The 21,617-nt window shown below is 36.9% G+C and overlaps 1 protein-coding gene across 2 annotated transcripts in view; it reads left to right on the forward strand.

Moving 5' to 3' along the window:
- SPATA9 (spermatogenesis associated 9) overlaps positions 1 to 21,617 on the forward strand; it is a 73,821-nt gene that overhangs the window by 13,450 nt on the left and 38,754 nt on the right. For both annotated transcript variants that reach the window (XM_081826541.1, XM_081826543.1), the window contains exon 2: positions 17,436 to 17,607. The gene's annotated coding sequence lies outside the window, so the exon portion shown is untranslated. The remainder of the gene's footprint in view (positions 1 to 17,435; positions 17,608 to 21,617) is intronic.

Consider the following 21,617-nt stretch of genomic DNA (forward strand, 5'->3'; position numbering starts at 1 on the left):
AATGGATAAAGAAGATGTGGTATATATATACAATGGAATATTATGCAGCTGTCAAAAAATGAAACCTTGCCATTTGTAATGACGTGGATGGAACTAGAGGGTATTATGCTAAGCGAAATAAGTCAATCAGAGAAAGACGTATCATATGATCTCACTGATATGAGAAATTCTTAATCTCAGGAAACAAACTGAAGGCTGCTGGAGTGGTGGGGGGGTGGGAGGGATGGGGTGGCTGAGTGATAGACGTCGGGGAGGGTATGTGCTATGGTGAGCACTGTGAATTGTGTAAGACTGATTAATCACAGACTTGTACCTCTGAAACAAATAATACATTATATGTTAAAAAAAAAAGATAGTAGGAAGGGAAAAATGAAGGGGGGCGAATCGGAGGGGGAGAGGAACCATGACAGACTATGGACTCTGAGAAACAAACTGAGGGTTCTAGAGGGGAGGGAGGTGGGGGTTTGGGTTAGCCTGGTGATCAGTATTAAAGAGGGCACGTATTGAATGGAGCACTGGGTGTTATACGCAAAAAATGAAATCATGGAACACTACATGATGTAATGTATGGTGACTAACATTATAAATAAATGATTATGTTGATTAACATAATAAAATAAAATTTTTTTAAAAATTCAGTATTTTTATTCAAAAGTATCTAGACCTTTCTCAGAGAAGTGATAAGTAGGAGAAACAAAGCAAAGATGATTCCAGAGTAATCCCAGTGGCAAGCAGAGCTTCTCAAAGTTTCCACTGAAATATCCCCCAAAAGAGAGGAACCTAAACAACCATCCCCCAACATCCTATCCCTAAACTCCCATCCTTCCCCACTACAAGCCCAGGGCTTTGTTTAAATTCTCCAGTTTTGCTTTAAGCCATAGTGTATCCTTGCTGATTTAATATAAAAATAAGGATTAAATTACTTACCAGCAGGTAAAATTAAAGGATGTGCATGTTTATACTGTGACTTTTTTTTTTCCAAATACTGAATTGGCAAATCATTAGGAGAATTTATGAAATTCTGAAGGGCAAGAAACTCCTTTCTTCTAGTGAAATCTAGCAAGAAATGACATTTTGTTGAACTGGTTAGTTAGTTATCTTTTTATAGGTGAACAGAAACAAAAGAATAATCAGTAATTGTTATTGGAATGGTTGCCATGTTGGAAAAAATCCTGTTTTTACCAGTCATTATGTCCCACTCTTCAGAGTAGTGGGAAAAGTTTATGATTCTATGAACAAGAAGAATGAGACACTCAGAAATGTGCAACTCTGGCATAACACAAGAAGCAATGAAGTATAATACAAACAAAACAAACCAGTCGAAAGAGCAGAGTCTGCTTTGTTTTGTTACGAGTTAGCCTTAAAATGGAACAGTCTGTTACTAGGTCACTACCCATGAACAGTCACAAATTATATACACTGTTAATAACTCCCCGGTGCTAGACTCTAGAACTAGGAGACATTTTCAGCCACTGTATTTTATTAACTATGATTTCTAATACATTACTTAGTCCTCTTGCATTAACTGAGATTACCATGATGTTTTGCTAACAACTCCATCGTGGTCTCAAGGATTTTTATTGCTGGAGGTAAAAGTGATTTCAATAGAGTTGCTTTTCTAAACAACCAAGTTAGAAGTGTTATAGGGAGAGGCCAGCTGGGCCAGGCAGGCTGGCCTCAGGATGATATTGCCTCAGTCAAGTCACATTTTCCAGGGCTCATTCCTCAGTTTTGCAAGTCCAGAAACTTAATTTTGTCAGGGTGCCCAGAGTTGATCATACTCAAGGGATGAGGTTTGTGCTAACTCAATGCACAAGAGGCCAGTGTATAAACTAGAACACCAATTTGATCATTTATAATGAGAAGGATAACTATCAAAGGGCCTAGAAACCTATGATATGTAGCCAACACCTTCTTTTTCCTGCAGGAAAGTCTACATGGAAAGTCTGCTCTTATCCTTTCAGTTCAGCAAACATTTATTAAGTACTTAAGGTACAGGTCATTTTGATCCCAAGGATGTTTTGTATATATAAAGAAACATTTTAATTGGAGTTATGCCAGCATTGAATTGTTAAGGGGGCATTATTTTCCAGAGAAAACTGGAAATTTGTGCCAATTTATAACTTGATCAGTTTTCTAAAGTTTTCTCTTCTGATTGGCAAGTTTGGCCTTAGGAGATACTAATATCTATCTACATGATGGAATTAGCCACAAAGATCATCCAATAGCCATATTTACAAAGCCATCTTCTAAATATGGTCCTTAACCTAGAGCTTCAAAAGAATCTGATAACCTACTGAACTAGTATGCAGACATTTGTGTTTAATGCACATGTGTTCTTTACTACTAGATTCTCAGATCAGGGAGTGACCTAAAAACTTGGAATCTCCCAGAGCCCACCTGGGCAATCTGGGATACCAATACCACCCACTACTCAAAATCAGCGCATTTCTAGAGTGAATTCTTGAAGGCTTTATAGACAATTTAACCTAAAATGCCCCATTCCCTGATATCCTTATTACAGGCCCAACTATAACTTATCCTGGTCATCTAGGTTTGCCTATGCATTTTTTTCCGGCAAAACTTTTCTAGTTTACCTTCTGGAATTCCAACTGGGGTAGAGGGGAGAACCAGACCATTATTCCTCTATCTTCCTGAAGAGCTGTTCTTCTGACCCAAAGAGCCATTTACTGTACTTCCTTCTACCTGTCCTTGTGCTGTCATTTAGCAACCTCCCAGTCAACCCCACCCCCACTTCATGCAATGTGTACTATTTTTCTTTCTATTTCAAATATGTCTATGATCCTCCATGATGTCAGTGTCCACATGAACTACTCTTTCAACTTTTTAGCCTCTTCATCTTTGATGACCTTCACCTCCACTCCACTTTATCCCTCCTTTCCCATGGCCAGTCTTTAGTTATTATTGCTACCTACAACTATTTCCCATTCAGATATTCTACAGCCTGGTCATACAACCTTCCATCCTTCCATTTCCATCATTCAGTTACTCCCTACCCATGCTCTCATATAACATCCAAACCCTTGACCTTTCTGTGTTCTCCCTCTCTGCTAGCCCTCTTCTGTCTTCATTTCCTGTCCTATCCATTTGAGAGCCCATGGTGCTTCTTTGTCCTTAGCCTCACATTCCTTGTTCTATTGTCCTTCAGTCCAAAACCCCAACCCTGGATCAATCCAGGTGTCTGATTTTTCTATACCCATATGTGGGTTGCTAAATAATGCTGTATAAGTCACCATACAGATTGATGGTGCTATAAATTCATGGTCTCCAACTTCAATTGGGTATTTGGTACTTCTTGGCAAACCTGGTTGTTGTTCTTGTTCTCCAAAGTAGTTCAAGCTTTCTCCCTGTCTTCAGTCTCAGATTTGATATCTCTTCCCCTCCTTCTCTTCCCTCATGCTTTCTGTCCCAGAGAAGAAGGAAGCATCAGATGGGGAACTCCCCTCAGCTTCCCACTACTAAGCTGGCAAATTTATATGCAGCCACATACATCTTTCTCTTTTTCCTTCAGTCACAGTGCAATAAATATCCCTCATCTTATTGAAGGCTAATCCCTCTGGTAGTGCTGTGTGTGCTTCCCCTTTCGACACTGGAGGAACTGCACTCCATCTGTTTCCCCTTTCTTCTCTGGTGGCTTCAACATTTACCTCTTTACTATTCATTACTGTCAGTATTTAAACATGTCCAAGTCTCTAGCTAATATTTTTCTTCCCCATTTGGCTCAAAGCAACTTTTTTTTTTTAAAGAAAATATCTTTTAGTTCTGAGTTATTTAATTATTTCACTTGTCAGGACTTGTATGCTTGTATATAACAAATTTCTATTGTTTTAAACAGACTATTTTAAGTGCTACAAACTTGCTCACCTGGAAAATTGTTAAGAATTTTAAAACTCAAGTATTATACAAGTTCTTACTGTTCAGTATTGTTTTCTTCTTCAAACTTTTAAATTATGAAATATACAAAAAGCAGAAAACATAAATGCATGGTTTAATGAATAATTATAAAACAAACACCCATTTAACCATCATTCAGATAAGGAAATACCCCAACACTTGTGTCCCTTCTAGATAGTTACTTTCTCACCCTGCTAGGGAACCACCATTCTGAATTTTATGGTAATAATTTCCCAGATTTTCTTTATAAAGTTTAATTCTTTCTTTGCCTACCCAGGCCCACTCTTCTCTCTTCTCCACCCTGCTCTATATACTGGGAAGCTAGCTTGTATGAACTATATCAACAGGTTCCTTTGGCCTCTGGCTTCCACTTGCATTTATCAACAGGAAGATCAGAGGGAGTGGAATAAAACAGAATATTTTCCTCCCCTGCCTCTTCCCCTAGAGAGTCTCCCCAAGGGCTAGCCAGGTTGGTTTTATTACCGACTGTATTCATCAGGGTAGGCAGAGAAACATAATCAACAGGGTATGTGTGTGTGTGTGTGCACATGCACATGTGTTTATAAATATAATACTGTTATACATACTGCACTGATATATATGTCATACATATATATGAGAGAGAAGGAGAGACAGAGATTTATTTTAAAGAATTGGCTCATGCGATTGTGGAGGTTTGGTAAGTCCAAAATCTGCATGGTAGGCAGCAGGCTGGAGATGTGGGGAAGAATTACAGTTCAAGTCCAAAGACTGTCTGCTGGCAGAATTCCTTCTTGCTTGGGGGAGGTCAGTCTGTTCTATTAGGCCTTCAATTGATTGGGTGAGGCCCACCCACATTATGGAGGGTAATCTGCTTTATTCAAAATCCACTGATTTAATTGTTAATCTAGAATGAATAAGTCACAGGAACAAAAGGCACAGTTGTATGGTGTATGGTGACAGATGGTAACTACATTTGTGATGAGCATAACATAACATATAGAGAAGTTGAATCACTATGCTGTACACCTGAAACTAACTTAACATTGTGTGCCCATTCTACTCAAATAAAAAAAAATTTAAATAGATGTTAATTTCATATTTGAAAATACCTTCACAGAAATCCAGAATAAGTTTGACAAATATGTGGGCACCATGGCCCAGTCAAGTTGATATACAAAATTAACCATCACAACAACCAAAGGCCATTATTTCTAAAAGACTTAACTCTTCACACAACTCTCGCCCTCTGGGATCCCTCTGCTTACCCTTCTGACTTAAGAATAGTTATGGTTCCTGCTGTTATCAGCACTAGGACGCTGTACCATTCCTTACATTCCTTATAGCTTTTCCCAAACCTTGCCCGTACCTTTTATTAAAAAATTTTCAATTACCTAACTTGCAAATATCAATACACCTACCCAAGTATGCAATCCTAGAAAACAGAGTTGCCTGTTTTAGAACTTGATGTAAGTAAAGTCATGGTGTGTGGGCTCCATTGTGTCATGCTTCCTTTGTTTGGTGGTATTTACAGAAGTTTCACCCATGTAGCAACAGTTTATTCATTTTCAGTGCTGTATAGAATTTGGATACGTGAGAGTACCATTATTTATATATCCATTCTAGGTTTGATGAATGTATGTGTTGTTTCCAGTTTGGAGCTATCATAAATAATATTGTTACGAATATTCTTTACATGTACCTATGTATACAATTTTCTTTACAGTATATACATGGGACTGGGATTATACATAATAAAATATGCACATATTTATGAGATAATGCCAATTTTTCAAAGTGGTGACTCCAATTTATATACACACATAGTATATGAGTGATTCTGTTACTCTATATTGTCAGTAAAGTAACCATCTTGTTATTTTCATACCTTTTAATTTTTGTCACTTCTGGTGGGAAGTAAGTCACTGTGATTTTAATTTACATTTCTCTAACAAATGATAAGATTGATTTTATTGTGCATTTGGATTTCTTCTTTTATAGGTATCTTTTGAAGCTTTTTGTCCATTTTTACATTGAGTAGTCTTTTCCCCTTGATCTGAATAAATTATTTCTTTATGCTAGATTATAGTCATTTGTTGGCTATCTCACAAATATGTCTGCCCATCCTGTGGCTTATCTTTTTCTTTGTCTTTCTGAAGTCCTTTAATTTCATGATGTCAAATTTCCTTTATAATTAGAACTTTTTCTGTCTTGTTTAAGAAATTCCTCTCTAACCTGAAATCATAATTTTTTTCTATATTATTTTTGTAAGTTTTATATTTTGCCTTTCACATGTAGGCTTTAATATATCTAGAAATGACTTCTATATGATGCAATTTTACTTTTCTCCATATGGATATCCAACTGTTCAAACATCATTTATTTAAAAGAGTGTTCTTTCCCCACTACTCTGTGGTGCTACCTATTTCATATAGTAAGTATCCATAAATGCATGGGTCTGTGCTTTTCCATTGGTTTATTTGGCTATCTTGCCAATATCATGCTGTCTTAAATATTATGATGTTAGAAAAAAAAATATTATGGTGTTAGGATAACTACTTCTACTCAATTCTACTTCTTCAAGTGTCTCTTGCCTGTCCTTGGCTCTTTACAATCCTATGTAAATTTTAGAAACATACTGTCACAGGGTGCTAAATGAGAAAAATATGCAGCCAAGAATACTTTATCCAGCTAGGATGTCATTCAAAATAGAAGGAGAGATAAAAATCTTCCAGGACAAACAGAAACTTAAAGAATTTGTGATCACCAAGCCAGCCCTACAAAAAATATTAAAAGTGATCCTCTAAGCAAAGAGAGAGCCCAAAAGTAACATAGACCAGAAAGGAATACAGACAATATACAGAAACAGTGACCTTACAGGTAATACAATGACACTAAATTCGTATCTTTCAATGGTTACTCTGAATGTAAATGGGCTAAATGCCCCAATTGAAAGATACAGGGTATCAGATCGGATAAAAAAGCAAGATCCATTGATATACTGTCTGCAAAAGACATATTTTAGACCAAAGACATCTCCAAATCTAACGTGAAGGAGTGGAAAACAATTTATCATGCTAATGGACGTCAAAAAAAGCTGGGATGGCAATCCTTATATAGACAAATTAGATTTTAAATCAAAGACTATAATAAGAGATGAGGAAGGACACTATATCATACTTAAAGGGTCTATCCAACAAGAAGATCTAATAATTATAAATATTTATGCCCCTAACATGGGAGTATCCAAATATATAAGCCAATTAATAACAAAATCAAATAAACACATCCGTAATAATACAGTCATAGTAGGGGACTTTAACACCTCCCTCACTGCAATGGACAGATCATCTCAGCAGAAGATCAACAAGGAAATAAGGGCTTTGAATGACACACTGGACCAGATGGACTTCACAGATATATCCAGAACATTGCATCCTAAACAACAGAATACACATTCTTCTCTGGTGCACTTGAAACATTCTTCAGAATAGATCACATACTGGGTCACAAATCAGGTCTCAACCGGTACCAAAAGACTGGGCTCATTCCCTGCATATTTTTGGACCACAATGCTTTGAAATTAGAACTCAATCACAAGAGGAAATTTGGAAAGAACTCAAATACATGGAGGCTAAAGTGCATCCTACTAAAGAATGAATGGGTCAACCAGGAAATTAAAGAAGAACTTTAAAAATTCATGAAAACAAACAAAAATGAAAACGCAACTGTTCAAAATCTTTGGGATGGAGGAAAGGCTGTCCTAAGAGGGAAGTATATAGATACAAGTCTTTCTCAAGAAACAAGAAGGGTCCCAAATATACAACCTAACCTTACAACTAAAGGAGATGGGGAAAGAACAGCAAATAAAGCCTAAACCCAGCAGGAGAAGAGAAATAATAAAGATTAGAGCAGAAATCAATGAAATAGAAACCAAAAGAACAGTAGAACAGATCAACAAAACCAGGAGCTGGTTCTTTGAAAGAATTAATAAGATTGATAAACCCCCGGTCAGACTTATCAAAAAGAAAAGAGAAAGGACCCAAATAAATAAAATCATGAATGAAAGAGGAGAGATCACAACCAACACTGAAGAAATACAAACAGTTTTAAGAACATATTATGAGCAATTATATGCCAACAAATTAGTCAATCTGGAAGAAATGGATGCAGTCCTAGAGACATATAAACTACCAAAACTGAAACAGAAATAAGTACAAAACCTGAACAAACCCATACCCAGTAAGGAAATTGAAGCAGTAATCAAAAATCTCCCAACAAACAAGAGCCAGGGCCGGATGGCTTCCCAGGGGAATTCGTTCCATGCTCTTGGATTGGAAGAACAAATATTGTTAAAATGTCTATGCTACCTAGAGCAATCTACACATTCAATGCAGTCCCTATCAAAATACCATCAACTTTTCCCACAGAGCTGGAACAAATAATCCTAAAATTTGTTTGTTTTTTTTTTAAGATTTTTATTTATTTATTTGACAGCGAGAGAGGGAACACAAGCAGGGGGAGTGGAAGAAGGAGAAGCAGGCTTCCTGTGGAGCAGGGAGCCCGATGCGTGGCTCAATCCCAGCACCCTGGGATCATGACCTGAGCTGAAGGCAGACGCTTAATGACTGAGTCACTCAGGCGCCACCAAATAATCCTAAAATTTGTATGGAACTAGAAAAGACCCTGAATAGCCAAAGGAATGTTGAAAAAGGAAACCAAAACTGGTGGCATCACAATTCCGGACTTCAAACTCTATTACAAAGCTGTCATCATCAAGACAGTATGGTACTGGCACAAAAACAGACACACAGATGAATGGAACAGAATACAGAACCCAGAAATGGACCCTCAACTCTATGGTCAACTAATCTTTGATAAAGCAGGAATGAACATCCAATGAAAAAAGACAGTCTCTTCAACAAATGGTATTGGGAAAATTGGACAGCCACATGGAGAAGAATGAAACTGGACCATTTTCTTACATGATACACAAAAATAGACTCAAAATGGATAAAAGATCTAAATGTGAAACAGGAATCCATCCAAATTCCAGAAGAGAACACAGACAGCAACCTCTGTGTCCTCGGCTGCAGCAACTTTTTGCTAGACATGTCTCCAAAGACAAGGGAAACAAAGGCAGAAATGAACTATTGGGACTTCATCAAGATAAAAAGCTTTTGCACAGCAAAGGAAACAGTCGACAAAACCAAAAGACAACTGATAGAATGGGAGAAGATATTTGCAAATGACATATCAGATAAAGGGCTAGTATCCAAAATCCATAAAGAACTTATCAAACTCAACACCCAAAGAACAAATAATCCAATTAAGAAATGGGCAGAAGACATGAACAGACATTTCTGCAAAGAAGACATCCAAATGGCCAACAGACACATGACAAAGTGCTCAACATCACTCAGCATCAGGGAAATACAAATCAAAACCACAATGAGATATCGCCTCACACCAGTCAGCAATGGCTAAAATTAACAAGTCAGGAAACGATGAATGTTGGCGAGGATGAGGAGAAAGGGGAACCCTCCTACACTGTTGGTGGGAATGCAAGCTGGTGCAGCCACTCTGGAAAACAATATGGAGGTTCCTCAAAAAGTTGAAGATAGAGCTACCCTATGACCCAGCAATTGCACTACTGGGCATTTATCCCAAAGATACAAATGTAGGGGCATCTGCACCCCAATATTTATAGCAATGTCCACAATAGCCAAATTATGGATAGAGTCCAGATGTCCATCAACAGATGAATGGATAAAGATGTGGTATATATATGGAATATTATATATATATATATATATATGGAATATTGCTCAGCCATCAAAAGAAGGAAACCTTGCCATTTGCAATGATGTGGATGGAACTAGAAGGTATTATGTGAAGCGAAGGAAGTCAGTCAGAGAAAGATAATTATTATATGATCTCACTGATATGTGGAATTTAAGAAACACAACAGAGGATCATAGGGGAAGAGAGGAAAAAATAAAACAAGATGAAACCAGAGAGGGAGACAAGCCATAGGAGACTTAAGCATAGGAAACAAACTGAGGGTTGCTGGAAGGAAGGGGAGTAGAGGGGTGGGGTAACTGGTTGATGGACATTAAGGAGGGCATGTGATGTAAAGAGCACTGGGTATTATATGACTGATGAATCACAGGCCTGTACCTCTGAAACCAATAATACAGTATATGTTAAATAATTTAATTTAAATTAAAAAATTTTAAAAAAAGAAACATACTGTCACATTCCACAAAAAATCAGTTGAGATTTTAATTGAGATTCTATTAAATCTATGTTTAGGATTTAGTCTTTTGATTTATGAACATAGTACATATCTCCATTTATATAGATCTTCTTTAATGCTTTTCAATAAAAGTTTTATAATTTCTCCATAGAGGTGTTATACATTTGTTTTTTGGTTTGGGGGTTTTTTTTGTTGTTGTTTGTTTATTCCTAAGTACTTGATATTTTAAGATGTTATTATAAAAGGACTTTTCCTTTTCATCTACCTATTTATTGTTATATAAAAATACTTTATATTGGTTTTACCTTCAGCAGCAACTTTGATAAATCTATAATTAATTCTAATGATTAAGCTAAACTTCTTCAAAGGGTTGTTTATAAATGAGTCTCTCTTTCCTCACATTCTATTCATTTCTCACCTCACTACAATCTAGTTTTCACCCTTTCTGCTCCAGTCAAGCTGCTGTTTTCAAGGTCATCAACAGCCTCCATATTGTCCAATCCGAAAGACTTTCTCAAGGCCTTACAGATGTGTTTCCTCTTTCTGAAATGCCATCTTTTTTTTCTTCTATTACAAAGCACTCTCCTTTTTTTTTTCCTACTTCACTGCTGGTCACTTTGGGGTTCCCTTGTTTTGCCACTCTTTTACATGCTGTTTCTTGGGGTTCCACCCTAGACCTTTTCTCTTCTCATGCTGTATACTGTTCCTCTTGGAGCCCTTTCATCTATTCTCATGGCTTCTACAATTGCATACACATTGATGATTCTCACATTTCAAACTCTTAGATCCTGTATTTCTCTCCTGAGCATCAGGCCTGAATATCCAATTTCCTAGGCATCTTCATTTGGTTCATGCCTCAGGAAACATACTCATAAAAGTCTGACAACTTTACCTAAAAATAATAAATTTATGCAAACTCAGCCTGCATAAAACTTAACTTAATGAAAACAAATAAAAATGAAAAATAACACAGAAACGCTAAAAATGGGAAAAAGGAATAAAATCATCATTTTTGGATGCTATGATTGTACACCTAGAAATCCCAAGAGAATTGATATAAAAACTATTGAAATAATAAGAAAATTAAGTAAATTGACTGGGAACAAATAAATGCATGTTATATATGTATATATACCATCTAGCTAGAAAAATATAGTAATTCTCTAATTCTGTTAGTGGCATGTCGATAAGTATTTTTAAAAATAATGATTTAGTAACAATGAAAAGTTCTCTGATTCTTAATATTTTCAGTTTTACAACTATGTATAGAGCTAATGACTAAAAGTTTCTGTAAAAGTTTGGGGTGCCCGGGTTCAACAGCGAGTCTACTTGAAGATTCTCTTTCCCTCTCATTCTGCCCCTCCCCCAGCTTGCTCTCTCTCTAAAAAATTAAAAATAAAATTAAATTAAAAAATAAAAAATATATTCAGATCTCTGCCAAACTTTTTCACTTCAATCAAAGTAAGTTTTGGGGTGTCTGGCTAGCTCAGTAGATAGAGCATGTGACTCTTGATCTCGGGGTTGTGAGTTTGAGCCCCACATTGGGTGTAGAGATTACTTAAAAATAAAAAATCTTAAAAAAAAAAAACAAAAAGTTTTAATAAGACTGTGAATCTGTGTGTGTGTTGCTGTGGTATCTACTATGTGAGAGACTGTCTTGTGTCCATGCATTTGCTTCTGTGTGCATGTCTGTGTATGAATGTGTATCTGTTATATCTTGAGGGCAGGATCTAGGAGGTGGGATTATAGTGGTATAAAAGAAAGGAAGGAATCCATTTCTGCTGGAACTCATCTTCCAGTGGATAACAGGAAAAAAAAATATGTATTTTTATTGCCAAAAAAACTCTTGCCAATAGGTGAAATAATTGAATAATTTTATGTCTGTAAGTTTTAAACATTTTAATAAAACTTTATTACAAAAGAAATGCATGTATAAGTTTCAAATAAACAAATCTGATCACCCACTGATAACCACTTTATATCCTCCCAGATATTTTTATGTATGTATACATACATATTTTTGCAAAATGGGATTATTCTAAATAAATCATTTTTTTAAAGCAATATGGCATGAAGTCAAAAATACTTGTCCATTCTATTCCTAATATATAGCAGAGTGCAGGGTATACTGAAACATTAAGAAAATATCTTTCAAATAAATGGAGGAATCCTTTATGATTGCCTTTGGCAATATTTTTCCCTTTGGCATGTTTATATATTTATTTATGAGTCCCATATGAAGTGAGAATTTTAGCTCTTTGTTATATATGTTACAAATGTTGTTTTCCCCTATTTATACTTAATTTTAATTTTCCTTTTCCTAAAGAATAGAAAATAATATTTGAACATATAGCTTAATTTCATTGAATAAAAAAGGCACATGATTTAAAAAAATGGTACTTTATTGCAACTTTTAAAGAAATAAATGAAGGGCGCCTGGGTGGCTCAGTTGGTTGAGCGACTGCCTTCAGCTCAGATCATGATCCTGGAGTCCCGGGATCGAGTCCCGCATCGGGCTCCCTGCTCAGCGGGGGGTCTGCTTCTCCCTCTGACCCTCTTCCCTCTTGTGCTGTCTCTCATTCTCTCTCTCAAATAAATAAATAAAATCTTTAAAAAAAAAAAAAAGAAAGAAATGAAGTAAATGCAATGTGGAAGAGCAAAGTGCTGACTGCTCCTCACTAGAGGTTCTCCTCTATTTAAATAAAGTTATGGGAATGATTTGTAGATATTAGTGCAGAATATGCCCAACAGCAGTAAATTTTTGAGTCAGAAAGACTTGGTTCTTATCCCATTTCTGCCCCTCAGCAGCTGGGTGATAGGGAAAAATCACTTACTGCCTCTAAGGATCTGTAAGCAAAGGGTCTCTATGTAGTATTCTATCCCTTAATAGATATTTCCAAATGGATACTTATTCTTAAATATGAGAAAAAAGTATACCTAGAGCCCCAAATTAGGCTCAGGTTCTCTGCCAAAAATTTGAAGATAACATGAAATATATATATATGTTTTATATGTTCTATTTTAGGCTTTGCCATAATTAATTTTAAACACTTAGGTTTAATACTTCTTGCAGAGAAGTTGTGTTTTTGTTTTGTTTTTTTTCTCTAACAACTCTGTTGACTAAAAGCAAGTACTTTGTGTTCTTAAATTTTCTCTTGAGAGAATCTTGGTATCATGAAACGGAACTACTAGTACAGTTGTTAAAGGAATAAGCCACTGAACAAGCCTTTAAGGATCTAAATATACTCCATTATCTTTAGTTCAGTAAAAGTAACATCATGAAGTATTTTAGTCCACTGTTTTGGGGTAATTTTACTAGAATATTACTGAATTGGAAATCTAAATTTACTATTGCTGTGTTGCCGTCAATATGTAAAATTGTCAAGCTTTCTAATATGACTACTGTACAAAGTCTACATCTCATGGCCACTTTTACAAAGTGGTATTTACTCAGCCTGCAAATATTTACTTTAACACAGATCTTACTTACGTGGATCTTCCACTAACACTTTTGTCCAAGCTTTAAATACATTCATAAAATTAAGTATAGATTTTTTGGGGGGGGGGGAGGGAGATGAATCCCATTTATAAAGATTAATTTTCTTGGCAACTGGCCCAATACTATTTTCTTCCTAAATAGCAGAAGCCTCCTCCTGGTCTAGCCCAGGTCAGAGTATCACAGATTTTTATTTGATTAAGTAAGAATGAAACTCACTGCTGATACACTGTTTGTTGTCAGAATAGAAATGGTTCAGGATGTTTTAGTTAAATTGTTATTAAAAATAATGGGGTAACAAATATTTTCATTAAAAAAGTACAAGTTATTTTTGTTACTACAATTAGTAATTTATTCTCCCATTACCTAATATATACAAGCCCTTTGGAGGAAGCAGCCACTTGTGGAAGGTATGCTAGAATCTTTCCAGCTGACAGTGTATTATTTACTACAATTAGAGAGTTATTAACTGTGCCCCACTGGCCACTGGCCTAATAAGATAAGAGACAGACCCTGAGCCAAAAAGAATTAAGGCAGAAAGTTTATGCTTTAGATCAAGAGACCAAGTGACCTAGGAATTAGAATTCTAAAACTGTAGAATTGTAGGGTTTTAGAAATCATGACTCACATTTTACTGATAAAGAACTTAGAGAACAGCGAATGATGGGCTGAAGTTCTCAGAAGAATCTGGCGCAATATATTCAATAGTATAAAAAATGTATAAATACCTTGTTATTTAAAAAATTTTTTAAATATATATGATTTTTGCTGTATTTGCTGTTTGAACATTAGAGAGTATCAATAAACAACAACAAAAAAATACTTTAACAAAATCCTATGGTATAGATTCTTCATATCACATAATTAATTGGAGTGAGGGAAAAAAATTAAAAATTAAGGATGAAAGATTATATGAATCCTTACATGTGATAACATGGCATAAAATTAGGAACACACATATACACAAATGAGTGCATGTAAAATGTGAAACCTGAATAAAGTCAGTGGATTATACCAATGCCAATTACCTTGTATTCTAGGTATGTAAAATACAGTCATTAGGGGAACCCTGGGGGAAGGGTAAATGAGACCTCTGTACTATTTTTGCAACTTCCTATGAATCTATAATTATTCCAAAATAAAGAGTCTTAAAAATATGAACACCAACTGTACAAATGCTTTTTTGTAATTAATTATTTAGAAATGATACATGACTGGCATTTAATATAAAAATAATTATGATCCTGGTTTAGTTCTCACCTGTTTGTCCATTTCTTAACCGACTGAGCCACCCAGGCACCCCAAGTTTGTCCATTTCTTAACTGGGTATATTGTGTCTCCTTAACTGGGAATATTCCTAGAAATTGTGTCTTCTTGACACTCTCCATTAGAAAACTGATTAATATTTATAATTTCGGGGACCAGTTGTATGTTGGAGGCCCCAAATCTTTCTACCAGCCCAGATGTCCCATTTAAACTCCAACTCTACTAAACTGTTCTCACTAGAGCCTCACATGGTGTCCGACACCAACTTGGCACTCAAGACATATTAGATGAATGAATAAATAAATAATATTCCAAATATCTATAGGATGTTTGCCTTTGGAAGTTACATCATCGCCTAAATTTGAAATGTAGCAAAACAAAACTAATATTTTCTTCCCACACTCTTACCCACCCAACCTGCTCATTCTGCTAATGTCTATATCTCTCTCTTTTCTATTATTCTCCCATCCAACCAAGATTTAACAATTTAAATTGGCTTTGACTCTTCCTTCTCCTTTATTTACCTTATTATATCTAACAGTTACCTCTTCTGTTCATTTGCTTCTCAAATATTCCTTACATTTGTCCCTTGACCTCTATTTCATCCCTAGAACTACCATTTAGCCTCATTTTATTACTCAATGATTCTAAGTTTTTTGCCTCCTCCTAGTCCTGATTTACCTTCAATCTATCTTCCATGCTAAGGCCTGGTAAATTCTTCTACACTACTATTTTTGTCAGGTCATTATACTAACTAAGATAATGGTAATCCTAATCATTGCTACCATTTGTTGAATGCTTACTATTAACTCTTTACAACAATGCTGTGAAGTAGGCATTATGTATTTCCATTTTATAGATGAGGAAACTTAGAGTCCAGGAGATTAACAATGTGTCTGTCACATTTTTTAAGCAGCAGAGTGGGGACATGAACAGGTTAGCCTGGCTCCAATCTCTCTGCAAACACCATTCTCCTAAATATGTATACATCTTGCCCATTCATCAAAACATGCCCAGCTGAACCTTGGCCTAGCAAAAATAAATGCTCGGTGAGTAGTTATTGCAACCACTTTATTAAAGGAGTAGAACTCTGTAGGGTGCAAGCTGAAAGTAAGGATCTCTTTTTCTCCCACTGTCCTTCAAACTTTTACTATGACTCTGTTCCAACTCTCGGAGCTCCACCTCCACTACCTTGAAATCTCAGGGTGATTTTCCAATTTTGTGCTTGCTCTCATGTACTAAATGAAGTTTTAGTACATAGAGTCCAGTCCAGTGTCATAATCCAAACTCTAATCTCGTTCCATTTAGAACTTTCCTTTCCTGGTTGAACTTTGCTGCGGGGGTGGGGGTGGGGTGGGTGGGGGGAGCTCTTACTTAACTATGTGGTTGTGACCAGCATTGGTACCCTCAGAAGCAACAAACAGTCATAGGTGACTATATCATATGGAACCCTGCTGGAAACCTCCTACTGCATTTCCAGCTAGATTACCATCCTGAGAAACCCCTGGGCTTCTAGCAGCCTTCCTCCCTCACACTGCCCCTTCAGGTGGGGTCTATTTTGTCAAGATGTCCGTCTGAATCCCTCCACAGGTGCCCAGATCTAGTCCACAGTTTGCTCCCAAATAGCCTTCTTCTCTCTCCTCTTGAATGTCATATGCTCCTTTCATTCCAGCCCCACTGGATCTGCTTATTTGCCTCTCCCACCATTCCTGTTCTCTGCCAGTTGAAATGTAATTCCCAGCTCATCTCAACACACACCTTTCCCTATGAAGCTTTTCCTGAGTTACCTCTTCTTACAATGATTTTCCCAGTCTAAAGTCCTGAGCACCATGGTCTGTCCCCACCCTCCCCCCCGGAAAAAGTCAGTTTTACCTAAGAATATCCTGGATGAAGCAATAAAAATGATTAATCTTATTAAATATTGACTCTTATATTTTAGATATATATCATTTTAATGTTGTATGTGAGTTAATAGGAAGTATGCATAAAGCCCTTCTGCTGCATAATGAAATACATGACTGCCTCAAGGAAAAAGCAATAGTATAATTGTCCTGACCTGTGACCTGAATTAGTGGCTTTTTTCACTGAATATCACTTTCACTTGAAAGAACAACTGACAGAGAAACTATGGTTATACAGAGTTGAGTTGAGTTAGGCAAGATACTTTCTCAACAATGAAAGAAGTTAGGCTGTCATTTCAAGGAAAACAAGTGACAGTGTCCATTGCCAATGATAAATTTAAAACAAAAACTAGTATTTGGGAAAACCTGCATCTGGCACCATGAATTTGACAACTTGTGGTGGTTAGGTAGATATGTCCCCACATTCTTTGATCCATTTCTCCTCAAGAGATGGGGCTTAGTTTCCCACCCTTTGATTGTGGGTTGGACCATTTCTACTGAACAGAATATGGCTAAAGTGATGAGCTATCATATTGAGTTTAGGTTATAAAATGACTATGCTTCTGTCTTAGGTGAGCTCTTTTATATTCATATTCCCTCTCTCTTTCTCTCTCATCAGTCATCTGGGACAAGCTGCCAGGATGTGACGTAGCCCTGGTAGAGGAAAGCCAACTGCTACATCTTGAAAACACTCAAGCAGCCTATGGAAAGGTCCACTTGGCAAAGAACTGAGGCTTGCAAGCAACCATGCGAGTAAACTTGGAAGTGGATCTTCTGAAGCCTGCCAAATGGTACATGAGTGAGTTTGGAAGTAGACTGTCTCTCAATTGAGCCTTAAAATGACTGCAGCCCAGCCAACAGCTTGACTGCAACCTCTTAAAAGACCCTGACCCTGAACCACCCAGCTAAGCCACTCTGGATTCCTGACCCACAGAAACTGTGAGACAGTAAAAACTTGTAGTTCTAAGTTGCTAAGTTTGGGTAATTTGTTATGCAATAATAGGTAAAACTATAGCTTCCCCAAACTTAAAGACTTTTCTGATAAGAGCAATGGTAATATTAACAAAGGGTTTTGTGGGGGTTGGAAGAGTGGGGGAGGACAGGGAGGCTGTTGTATGATGAAACATGTCAATGGACGATCTACATAAATCAGAGGACCAATATTATCCAAATGATCAATGCATGATGTTAAAAAATCATGCATTAGGGCGCCTGGGTGGCTCAGTTGGTTAAGTGACTGCCTTCGGCTCAGGTCATGATCCTGGAGTCCCTGGATCGAGTCCCGCATCGGGCTCCCTGCTCGGCAGGGAGTCTGCTTCTCCCTCTGACCCTCCCCCTTCTCATGTGCTCTCTCTCATTCTCTCTCTCTCAAATAAATAAATAAAATCTTTAAAAAAAAAATCATGCATTAGTAGAAGATCCAGTCAAAGTACAAGACAGACCAATAAATTTTAATGTAACAGAGTATATGATTCCTATGTTGCAACTAACCTTTGGGAAGCTACTACTTATTGAAAGCTGGTGTAGGATCAAAGAAGACTATCCACACTTACCAGGAAAGAGTATTATATAGTATATGTGCTACCAAAGTGAGCACACCAGGAAAGAATATTAAAATATTCCTTACTTTCACAACTACATTATCTGTCTAAGGCTGGATTTTCTTCATGTATTTCAACCAAAATGATGTACTGCAACAGATTAAATTCAGAGGCAGATAGGAGAAACCAGATGTTTTCAATGAAACTAAACATTAGAGAGATTTGCAAAAATGAAAACAACATCACTCATCTCACTACAGGTTTTATTTTGAAAAATAGTTATTTTTCATAGGAAGGATTGTTATTGTCATTTTTAAATGAGTTGTATTAGTTATATATTTTGTCACCAATTATGCCAAAATTTAGCAGCTTAACAGTATTTATTTATTATCTCACCTTGTCTGTGGGTCAGGAATCCACGTGTAGCTTCTTTGGGTTCCTCTGGCTCAGGGTCTCTCACAAAGCTATATTCAAGGTATGAGCAGAGCTGCAGGCATCTTAAGGCTTGACTGGGGTAGGATCAGCTTCTCAGCTCACTTACATGGCTATGAACAGGACCCAGCTCCACAATGCAGTTGGCCAGACACATCAGTTCCTTGTCAGATGGGTCTCTCCACAGGAAAGTTACAACATGGCAGCTGGCTTCCCTCAGAGAGAGAGAGACTGAGAGAGAGAGAGAGAGGGCAATCAAGACACAAGACACAATCTTTCTGTAACCTAATCTTGAAAGTGGCATCCCATCATTTTGGCTGTGTTCTTTTTTTTCTTCTTAAGTCAATAAATCCAGCCCACACTCAAGAGGAGGGGATTACACAAGGGCATGAATACCACAAGGTAGGATTCATTGGGGGCCATATTGAAGATTGCCTACCATATGAATTAATAAATATCTTATACATTTCTCAGTATTAATTTCTAATAAGTTATTATCAATAGATAAAATCACATAAACAAGAGCTATTTGGGGTCCTCAGTAATTTGTAATAGTGGAAACAAATTTTAAGACTAAAAACTTAGAGAACTGCTCTTCTAGTAAGACAAATACTGGCTCTCCACATGGTAGAGATTCAGAGCATTATTCAAGAGTTGATAATTCGTGTCTTACTTTTATTATCATTCATAACTATAAACTCTTTTCCCCAAAATGATAGTATTTATAATAGCATTATAAGATACACAAATGCACAGTGAAATATAGTACAAGTACATATATAGTAGGTATAGTATCAAGACTTATATAGTAGGTATAGTATCAAGACTTATAAGTACTATACATACTGTACATTTACCATGTATCTGAGAATACTTCATTTAAAAATTTCAACAATACTTATTCAATATATTAAGCGCTTAGATTGTGAACACTCAATAATTGGTGATTTTATTATATTATTATTTTGTTCAGCAAATATTTGGGAAGCTCTGGGCAAAGAATAGTATTTAAGTTAGAGATATATGAAGTTTCCAGCAAGAATTAATAATTTAAGCCAATATTCAGATGTGATTGCCATGACACAGAATTTAACAATAGAATGAATAAAGTACAAGACTTCGGGGTGTGGAGAAAGGAAAGAAAGAAGGAAGGCAAGACATGGAGAATAGCCAGAAATAAAATACAAAATTATCTTATGAAAGAAAAAGAAGGCTATGTTAAGAAATATGGGCTATTAATAGCATCAGATACTATAAAGCTCAAAAAGAATGAAGACTGAAAAAGGCTTAGATTTTAAAGGAGACTTTAAAGGAAATCCCCCAGAGGGCCAGAATGCAGATCTAAGTAGGAAGTAAGAAAACTGAGACAATAAAGGGAAAAGAAAATTTTGGTTGGTAAAAAAAAGAAGGTTGCAAGATCTAAGGAACAGGAGATCTAAATATGCGTCTTACTGTTTACTACTTTCAACACTGAAGAATTTTATGGACAGCCTGTATTCTTTATGAAAACCAAGAAGGGCCAATTTTGAGTTATATTTATTTGTTATATTTTTAAAACCGAATGGCTTAGTAAACTAAATTTTAGAGATTTTGCTTTGACTAAGAATTTTTCTATTTTTTTTTCTTGCCACTATGCCATAGGTACATCCTTGATTTTTTTCCCCCTGTACTAAGTGCTCCTAATATCTGGTTTGATCCTGGAGAAATTACAGTTACAAAAATACACAATGACTATCTGTGATAAAGTCGGACAATTGCTAAGATTTTGGAGATCTCTGTTTCCACTCCTTTACTTTACTGATTAATAAATTTGAGCCAAGGGATTGTAGTTCCTACAGGCAGCCAGATCAAGCCTGGGATTAATATCCCAGGATCTTCCGACTTCTAATCCTGGGGTACCTTATTGACATCATATTATGCTACATTACTTTTGATGATATTTTCCAAAATTATTACTGGTGTGATTTTTTTTTAAAAAGATTTTATTTATTTATTTTAAAGAGAGAGAGAGAGAGCATGCTCATGAGTGGGGGTGGGGGGTAGGGGCAGAGGGAGAGGGAGAAGCCGACTCCCTGCTGAGCACAATCCTGAGATCATGACCTGAGCGGCAGGCTGAGGTTTCACCAACTGAGCCACCCAGGTGCCCCTACTGGTGTGATTTTAACAGAAAATTGATACTTTGGAAGACAGCGTTTGAGTGTGAAGAAACCTCTGAGCAAGGGATAGTGGCTTGAAAAAATTAAAAGCTGTTACCATTTAGGATTAAATTTTTCTGCTCCCTGGTACTATTCTTCGGCTTCCTAAAACCATCATCCCTTTTCTTCAAAATGATGTATGGCAGGACCTTGTCTCTTGGGCCTTCGTTTTCATCACAAATAAATCAACGCCATTCTGCACCATTTGCTCTTCTCCACAGGCAAAACTCCAAACCGCTAGGGCCAGAGAATCCCCAGGAGTGCAGTTCTCGGGACCGACATTTGGGTCTCAGGTGCTACGGCCCTAAGCGCGTCCAAAGTTGGGGAGTGAATTGGAGGAGATGCCAAGACTCCCCCTCTGGGCCTGCGCCACATCCGGGGCCTTCGAGAGGTTCTGACTACCATAGTACCACCCACACAATTCACATTCCCTGTGCCTGGAGCCCCGCCTCTGTCCCAGGCTCCAGCTGGCCACGCTCGGCCACGCACATGACGTGTCGACGTCACATATTATGGCACGTGCTGCGGGGCCTGAGAGGGCTAGGGCAGAGGCTTATGGTTAAGCGTGTTTGGAAGTGGGAATAGTTGGACTTTGGGCTCCGGGGCTTTTATTTCTGGGTGGGAGGCGGCTGG

This window comes from Leptonychotes weddellii, chromosome 7, assembly GCF_054177405.1.
Source record: "Leptonychotes weddellii isolate Sample4059 chromosome 7, ASM5417740v2, whole genome shotgun sequence".
Lineage (NCBI taxonomy): Eukaryota > Metazoa > Chordata > Mammalia > Carnivora > Phocidae > Leptonychotes > Leptonychotes weddellii.